Source organism: Zophobas morio, unplaced genomic scaffold, assembly GCF_036711695.1.
Source record: "Zophobas morio isolate AGI-343-1 ecotype UQ-CSIRO unplaced genomic scaffold, CSIRO_AGI_Zmor_V1 ptg000009l, whole genome shotgun sequence".
In the NCBI taxonomy this organism is placed as follows: domain Eukaryota; kingdom Metazoa; phylum Arthropoda; class Insecta; order Coleoptera; family Tenebrionidae; genus Zophobas; species Zophobas morio.
Window position 1 is genome coordinate 7,087,725 of NW_026972114.1, and position 8,009 is coordinate 7,095,733.

The window sequence follows — 8,009 nt, forward strand, 5'->3', positions numbered from 1 at the left end:
AAATGCTGGCGATTTGTGTGTCTTTTTAAAAGATAACCACTTTTACATTTGAATGAACACTTTTGACATTCATGCCATTTAATGTCATTTTCATCTAAATGGTGTGTATTCCAGTGAACTTTTAAATGTGACTTGTATTTCGTTTTATATGGGCACATTTTACATTCATGCCAGTTAACATTCTGTTCATCCAAATGTTGCGAATTTATATGAATTTTTAAAGAAGATGGATATTTAGTTTTAAATGAACACATTATGCACTGGTGCCATTTAAAATCTTGTCCATTCTTATGGTGGATAATTATGTGCTTTTTAAAATATGCTGATTTTGTAACTTTGTAGGGACACTTGCTGCATTGGTACAGCTGTATTTTATCAAAGTGTTTCGAAATTTTATGTCGGTTTAACGACCTTTTGTATTTATACATGCAGTCACACTCATGACATTTGTAAATTTGAAGATTTTTTTTCTTTCCTATACATTGTGAAGAATGTTGTCGATACTTCATCAAAAAATTTGTTTCAAAGCTACACTTTTCACAAATATATGTTTGGATAGCATGTTTCCCAATTAACAAATCTCTGTGGTTCGTTTTATCGCTATGATACTCTACTAGGTGCTGTTTAAAAAGGAGTATCAGTTCCGTTTGGAAATTGCAATAATTACAATAATAGTTTTCAATATAAGCGCTCCCACAGTCAAAAGGGAAGCTCAATGAAGGGTATCGTTTAAAATGATTCACAATACGTAGCAATAATTGATTCTTCGAGGGAACTATCGCATGTGAAAACGCTTCAGAATCTTCCAAGATCGACATTTCCGTTTACCTACAATGACTTTATTACCGTTTTACTGTAACACTTTACAATTAGATGAAGCTTTTTTACCTACTATTCTATTTAAAAACTATTAAACACAAAAATCACAAAATGTCCAATAAAATTTTTCTTTTGAGGTTAGTTTACCCAGAGAGGTTTTATGTATAGAGGGACTACAATGCTCATTGTTTTGTATCACACATGTACAAACCCTCTTCTCTGTTCGTATCGGATTCGTATACATTCGTGAATGAAGGAATAAGTGGTTGAGCGAGTCAGTGGCGTAACTAGATTTCACTAGCTTAAAGACGAGCTTAAAACAATAAGAGAAGAATTAAAGCAACCAAGAGATCAACTACAGGAGCAAAATCAAGAAATTAGGGATAAGTATGAAGAATGGAAGCCAGCTAAAGAAGAAATGGGAAAGAGAGTAGGTGAAGCAGAAAATCAACTAAATCGAATAGAGAGAGAAAAGAGAAGAAACAAAGTAGTGATGATGGGATTGGAAATAGGAACAGGAGAGCAGAAGCAGATAATTGAAAAGGTGATAAGATTTTTAGAAGAGAAAGCCAAAGTAGAGAGTAAAGTTAAAAGCGCGTACAAAATTGCAGAGAAAATTTGTGTAGTGGAATTCAAAAATAGAGAAGAAAAAATAAATCTAATGAAAAGCAAGAACTTAAAAGGGTCGTCAATCTACATAAATAATGATCTGACGAAAACGGAAAGAAAAATTTAAATCAAAATAAAAGAAGAGGCAATAAAAGAGAGAAATAAAGGAAATATGGTTAGAATGGGATATAAAAAGTTAACTTAGATGGCAGAAATTTTGAATGGAATGAAGAAGAGGGCAGACTCAAGAAAGTAGAAAATTTTTAGTAAAGAGCCAAAAGAAAAGGAAGAAAAGGAGGAAACATGGAAGGAAACAAGGAAAAGGAATGAAGGATGCAGATAGGGAAATCGGAAAAAGGGAAGCTGGTACAAAATTAGGAGAAAAAGGGGTGAAAGTACTGCTTTGGAATGTCCAAGGGTTGTGAAAAAAGGAAAAGGAGTTCTGGGACTACGTGGGAAAATTTAATGTGGTGGGAATAGTAGGGACATAGGTACAAAGAGAAAACTGGGAGAAATTTGAAGAGACACTACCATAAGAATATGAGTGTCTAGGGGCGACAAAGGAAAAGAAAAAGTGGAGAGCAAGCGGGGGAATAGTAATGGGAATTCGAAAAGAAATGCTAAAATTGCAACAGGGAAGTAATAGTAAAAACGGACTAATGAAGAAAGTAATACAGCTGGATAACAATCGATGGGAAATAATAACCGTTTATAGCAAGAAAATGGAGGAAACCAAGATAAACATAGAAAAGGAAACAAAAGAAAAAGAAGATAAAAAATACTGATAGGAGGGGATTTTAACGCAAGATTGGGCGACAAGTGGACAAGAATAATAGTTAAAGAAAAGGGAGAGAAAAGAAGATCAAAAGACAAAGCAAATAACAAAGAAGGGAAAATATTGTGGAACGTAATAGAAGAAATGGGGTGGGAAATTTTGAATGGAAACAAGGAAGGAGATGAAGAAGGAGAATGGACGTACGTAGGGGCTAGGGGAGAATCAATTATAGACTATGGGATTGTCAACGAAGAGGCGTGGGAAAAATAGAGAGTTTCAAAATGAGGGAAAGGGTAGAATCAGACCACATACCACTCGAACTAAAAATCAAAGAAAAAAAGCAAAAGTACGAAAAACAAGAGAGAAGAAACGAAAGAAAAGAAACAGAAAAAAGAATATGGGATGAAGAGGGAATTCAAAGATACAGAAGTATACTAGAAAAAAAGAAATTCAAAGTAAAAGAAGATATAGAAGCTATGATAGCAGAACTCATCAACTTAATTGTAGAAGCTACGGAAAAAAGAAAGATATACATATGGCAAAGGAGGAATAACGGATGGAACGGAGAATGTAGTGACTTGAAGAGAAAAGCAAGGGAAAAATTAAGAAAATGGAAGAATAACAGGGGAAGGAAAGAAGATTACTTAAAAGCAAGAGAGAATGATAGGAGAAAATGTGAAGAAAGAAAAAGAGAAAAACGAGAAGAAGAAGAAGAGAAGAAAATAAAGTTCCTGAAAACAGAAGAAGAAGTATGGAGATATATAAACACGGAACGGAGAAGGAAGACTAAAGTCAGTAGAAAAATCAAAATACAGGAATGGAAAAGACACTTTATGGAGTTATTGGGAGGTTGTGAGGAAATATTGCTGCAAAATAAATAAAGGAATCACAACGACGGAAGACATGTGGAGAAGTTCGGAAATAACAGAAGACGAAATAGGAAGACAGATTGAAAGACTGAAAAGAGGAAAGGCACCAGGAGGGGATGGAATCCAAAACGAAGCGTGGATATTCGGGACAGAAGGAGTGAAAGAAAGGATATAGGAAGTGGGAGATGGAGTTTGGAAGGGAAAAGGGTTTCCTCGGCACGGGAGAGAAGGTATAATAATCCCATTATTTAAAAAGGGGCAAAAAAGTGATGTGAAGAACTACAGAGGGATCGCCTTGCTCAATACGGCGTACAAGATATACGCAATAATACTAGATGAGAGGTTATGAAAGGAGATGGAAGTAAAGGGTATGTTATCAGACAGCCAGGCAGGGTTTAGGAAAGAGAAATAAGGAAAGAGGGTGGACGAATGTACGCATTGTTCATAGATTTCAAAGCAACGTTTGATAGCGTGAATAGAGAGAAAATGTGGGAGTATTTGAGAAGAAAGAGAGAAGATGCGTACCTGGTAACGAAAATGCAAGAATTATGTATATGAAGAAACAGTAAGTAAGGTGAGAGTGAATGGAATAGAGACCGAGAGTTTTTATACAAATAGAGGAGTGAGACAGGGATGCTCACTCAGTCATGAATTACATTGGGTACACGTTGGAATCAGTATAAGGAAGTTTTTTTTTCTCTTTTTTCTTCTAAAATAAATATTAATTACTTACTCCTGTCAAAAATAATGAATAAAATAAGTTCTCTTCACTGGATTCTATTCTTTCTTAATTTTTAAATTCAACACAAAAATTAAATTAATGTAAACTGTATTAGAGAAGCTGATTACGGCAATTATATAATAAATGGGCCTAATAAATTAATATTTGATGTGACAAGTTTAATAAAACAAATATACAGTTCTGAAAATCATGACAACGATAATATAATATCACTTACCTACAATGTTCCCTATAATCTAATGTGGTGCCCGAATTTGAATTAAAAATTTCGCGCTGAAAAAAAATTCAAGAAAATCGTTAAACATAGGCAACCATGTGCACGTTTAGTTCTTTCTGGTAGCTGGTAGTTCTGCTAGGGAATTTTAGTGAGAGGGTTGGTAGAAGTTGGCTGGTCTGGTAGATGAGTCATTCTGTTCGGTGGCGTAACTTTTCGATTTGTTTGTTGTAAGTGTAACCGCGTGGTGAGTTAGCTAGGTTAAGTTTAGTTGGTTTGGTAGTTAATAAAACGGAGAAAGCCTTTGTTTAGTGATAATTAATCGTAACGACGACGCCACAGTTTCCCCAACACGCGTACCTAATTCTTGTGGTTTTTCTAAGCGGAAAAATGCGGATTTTCGACGCTACCATGTGGTGTGAATTTGTTTTATTGTTTGTAAATTCATGTTAGGATTTTAATCGTTAACTGGTTCTAATACAATTTGACACTCATGAGTTTGTTCAGATAAAAGTACTTGATAGGAGATTCCATGAAATTCACTACTGAAGTTCATTTTCTGTTAATTATATTTGCATGTTAAACTTCACTACAATTTATTGTTATACCAAATTATTCTAAATCTCTTTTGTAAATAATCATTTGCAAATTAAATATGCATATACTTGAAGTGTTCCCTTTGTCCAGTCACTAGAATGTGTTACCATCATCACGAACCAACCTACGAACAAATAAATAATATTTTCACTACGTCAAGCAAAAGGTCCACAACAAGAGTTCTATAGTTTTATATCTAATAAATTAACAAAAGTTAATTTTGAAAATCTCCGTTACAACCTACTTGATGTCAACAAATATTTCTTTTACCAACTTAGCCGACTGTCTCTTTAAAGCTCTTTGTTGTCGTGGTTTGTCTTTGATATTCAAGGATTTTCCTTCCGGAAGGAATAATGAGGGAACTGCTCCTGGTTTTGATTTTAGTCCTTGTTTGGGAAAGATAAGTAGTTTAAAAGTTTCGTAGGTAATCTTCCGCGGTGAAATGTTAGCATACTCTCGCATTTAACTCGTTAAAAGAATCCGACCGGTAGCAAGATACATATCACCTATAATTGTCTGGTCACATTGTCTTTGGGTAAATTAAAAAATCTAATGTCTTTCTGAAAATCCTTCACTTGATTGTCATTATTACATACAAAAATAGGACAACCCATTGTAAAATGACAAGAAATTGCTGACAAATTAGTAGAAACCGTAGATCATATATTAAATAGATACCAACTGACATATTAAACTAGAATTTAGCGCGCATATTGTCTGTCAAAAAGTATTTGAGGTTTGACAATAGTACGATAACCGCGCGGGAAATCGCTGCGAACAGTGAAGTGTCATAAGATTTAAAAGAGTGCCAGTTCATCTCAATAGTTCAGTGCAGTGTATTGCTTGACTTTTAGTGTAGTGTGTATTGTTACGTTAAGCGGACGAATAAAATTGGCGTGGGTAAAACTCAACAATTTATTTCTTAATAACTCGATTTACACGACAAAACTATTACAGCGATTATGTACAAATTAACTTCGTGGTGCAACTTAAATGAATTCGTTCACTCGCTGGACACGACTTCTTCTCCATCTGGTTCCCGACGGTGGTCTTTATTTAAATCCCTGCATTTCTCTAGATGAATCACGAACGCCGCATCTAGGTTTTTTTTTCTAGACCCCGCAATCGAGACTTCCGGTAGCCTATTGGCGTCGTAAGGATGTATTTCGTAACAGTATTATTTTTGATTCGTTACTCTGTTTTAATGTCCACTTAAATTACACGGCAAAAGAGCAAGAAAGTCACCTGTCAAAACTAACATCAATTCGGAGAATGGATTATTCCATTAGCTAATCTTCCTAGAACAAGGAATTACACTACCCACCTGGTTTGCAAAAAACTTGGCATCCGATGAAATTTTTCAACAAAATTTTAATAAGAAAATTGATTTGAATTGATTTATCATTTTGAAACCAACAAATCGATTTAATCTTTCCATTTTCAAAACAGGACATTCAATGGGCGAATCATAAAATATAAGATTCCACTTAATATGCAACGATGCAAGATTAGTAAAAACAACTGATTTTACAAACATAGTGGTTCAACCGTGCAGGAAACAACACAATTATTTCAAATTTCCACATTATAATAGCATTTTTGCTTCACACAGAAATAGATTGAGATGCTTGGAAGAGAACGAAGATTGCAACGTCCTTGATTCACCCATATTTTCTATTTAGATATGTAGGCCACACAATACGCAAAAAATCGAATTTGTAGAACCAACTTTTATAATTTATCCAAAAACTGGGGTTGCTTGATTGTGTTTCAAAGGATAGGAAAGTTTGTATATTTATTGTTTATTAACAGAAACATAGTAGAACAAGTAACAGATTAATAATAAAACACCAAATAGATGCATTAATAAAGGCGCTTTATCACGTATTAATAGTGGCTATTTATTCAAATTCCACGGCATCTGTTTGGCGATTTTGCTATATCTCTGTAAGGTTCCTCAGTCTTATCACATTAAAAGTTTTAACGCTATTTTATGTGGCACCATCACCATGCTGCAAAAGTATGTGCAGTTTTAAAGAATCTGGACGTCTAGTTTCGAATGGACACTTTTCACATCTAATATTCTTTGTATATAAATGCTGTGAAATTACGTGATTTTTTAAAGAATTCTTGCTTTTAAAAGTTAGGAATGGGCACTTTTCGCATTGATGCAAATTACTGACTTCTTGATTGTCGTTTTGACTTAAATGGGCTCGATTTGTGTGAATGGTTAAACATGGTTCGTATTTAGTTTTGAAAGGACACTTTTCACATTTATACCATTCAATATTTTCTTCCGCAACATGCTGCAAATTTATGTGCAACTTTAAAGAAGTCGGGTATTTAGCTTTTTTTCTAAATGCTGTTTGAAAAAGAGTATCAGTTCTGTTTGGAAACTGCAATAATTACAGCAATAATTTTCAATATGGGGTGTCCCACAATCAAAAGGGTAGCTCAATGAACTACGTCGTTCAAAATGGTTAATAATACGTAAAAATAATCGATTTTTTAAGGGAAATGTCACACGTGGAAACGCTGTGGTGCCTTCTATAGCTGACATTTCAGTTCCCCTACAATTATTTTATTATTATTTTACTAGAACACTAAAATTATGTGAAGTTCTTCTCACTTACTATTTTATTCAAAACCGTTAAAGCACAAAAATGTCATTATACCTAGCAACAAGTTATTTTTCAAGGAAAACATCTCATGTGATAACGCTTCGGATTCCTGGATCAACAATTCAATTTACCTAAAATTACTTTATTATTAGTTTTTTACTAAAATTATTTACAGTTTTCTCTTACCTAATATTCCAGTTAAAAACACCAAAATGTTGAACAAAATTTCATGTTTGTGTTAACCTACAAAATGCTCACATGGATAAGTAAGAATTCCCATAATGCCATTTAACCGTGTAAACAACGGCAACAAGTTGACAACCTGATATAGATGTGTTCTTTTTGCACTTAGATGAGAATAATATTACATGTTTAAATTTAATTATTAAACAATTTATCATAGATCGTAACTGTCAAGATAATAAACCCATTTCAATTACCTTGAGTTTTGTAGGCCAGATGGCGCCCTCACCACGACGGGTCAAGAACTAAAAAAGCATTACAACCATTTACAACTTACAAGACAATCATATGACATTGAAAAGCCGTTATGGGCTCACCATTACCACACGGAGAATTTTCTCATTAATATTGTGATAACCCAAACTTCCCGCCTTTAAATTGACCGTGAAAAAGTTTGAAAGGCCCGCGAAAAATTCAAAAATTCATAATTTGGCCTTGGCTGTGATCGTCTAACAACCTACGTTGTTTTTTTTTTTGAAAATTGGCGGGAAGACGTTCTTTCATACAAGTGCATACACTG

At 34.1% G+C, this 8,009-nt stretch overlaps 1 long non-coding RNA gene across 1 annotated transcript; it reads right to left on the reverse strand.

Moving 5' to 3' along the window:
* Positions 1-5,526: 5,526 nt before the first annotated feature.
* LOC135125798 (uncharacterized) lies at positions 5,527-7,677 on the reverse strand. The gene is made up of 3 exons (XR_010279961.1): positions 7,433-7,677; positions 7,259-7,377; positions 5,527-7,195 (listed from the first exon to the last, which is right to left on the reverse strand). It is a non-coding gene; the product is annotated as an uncharacterized LOC135125798 (long non-coding RNA).
* Between the last annotated feature and the right edge of the window lie 332 nt (positions 7,678-8,009).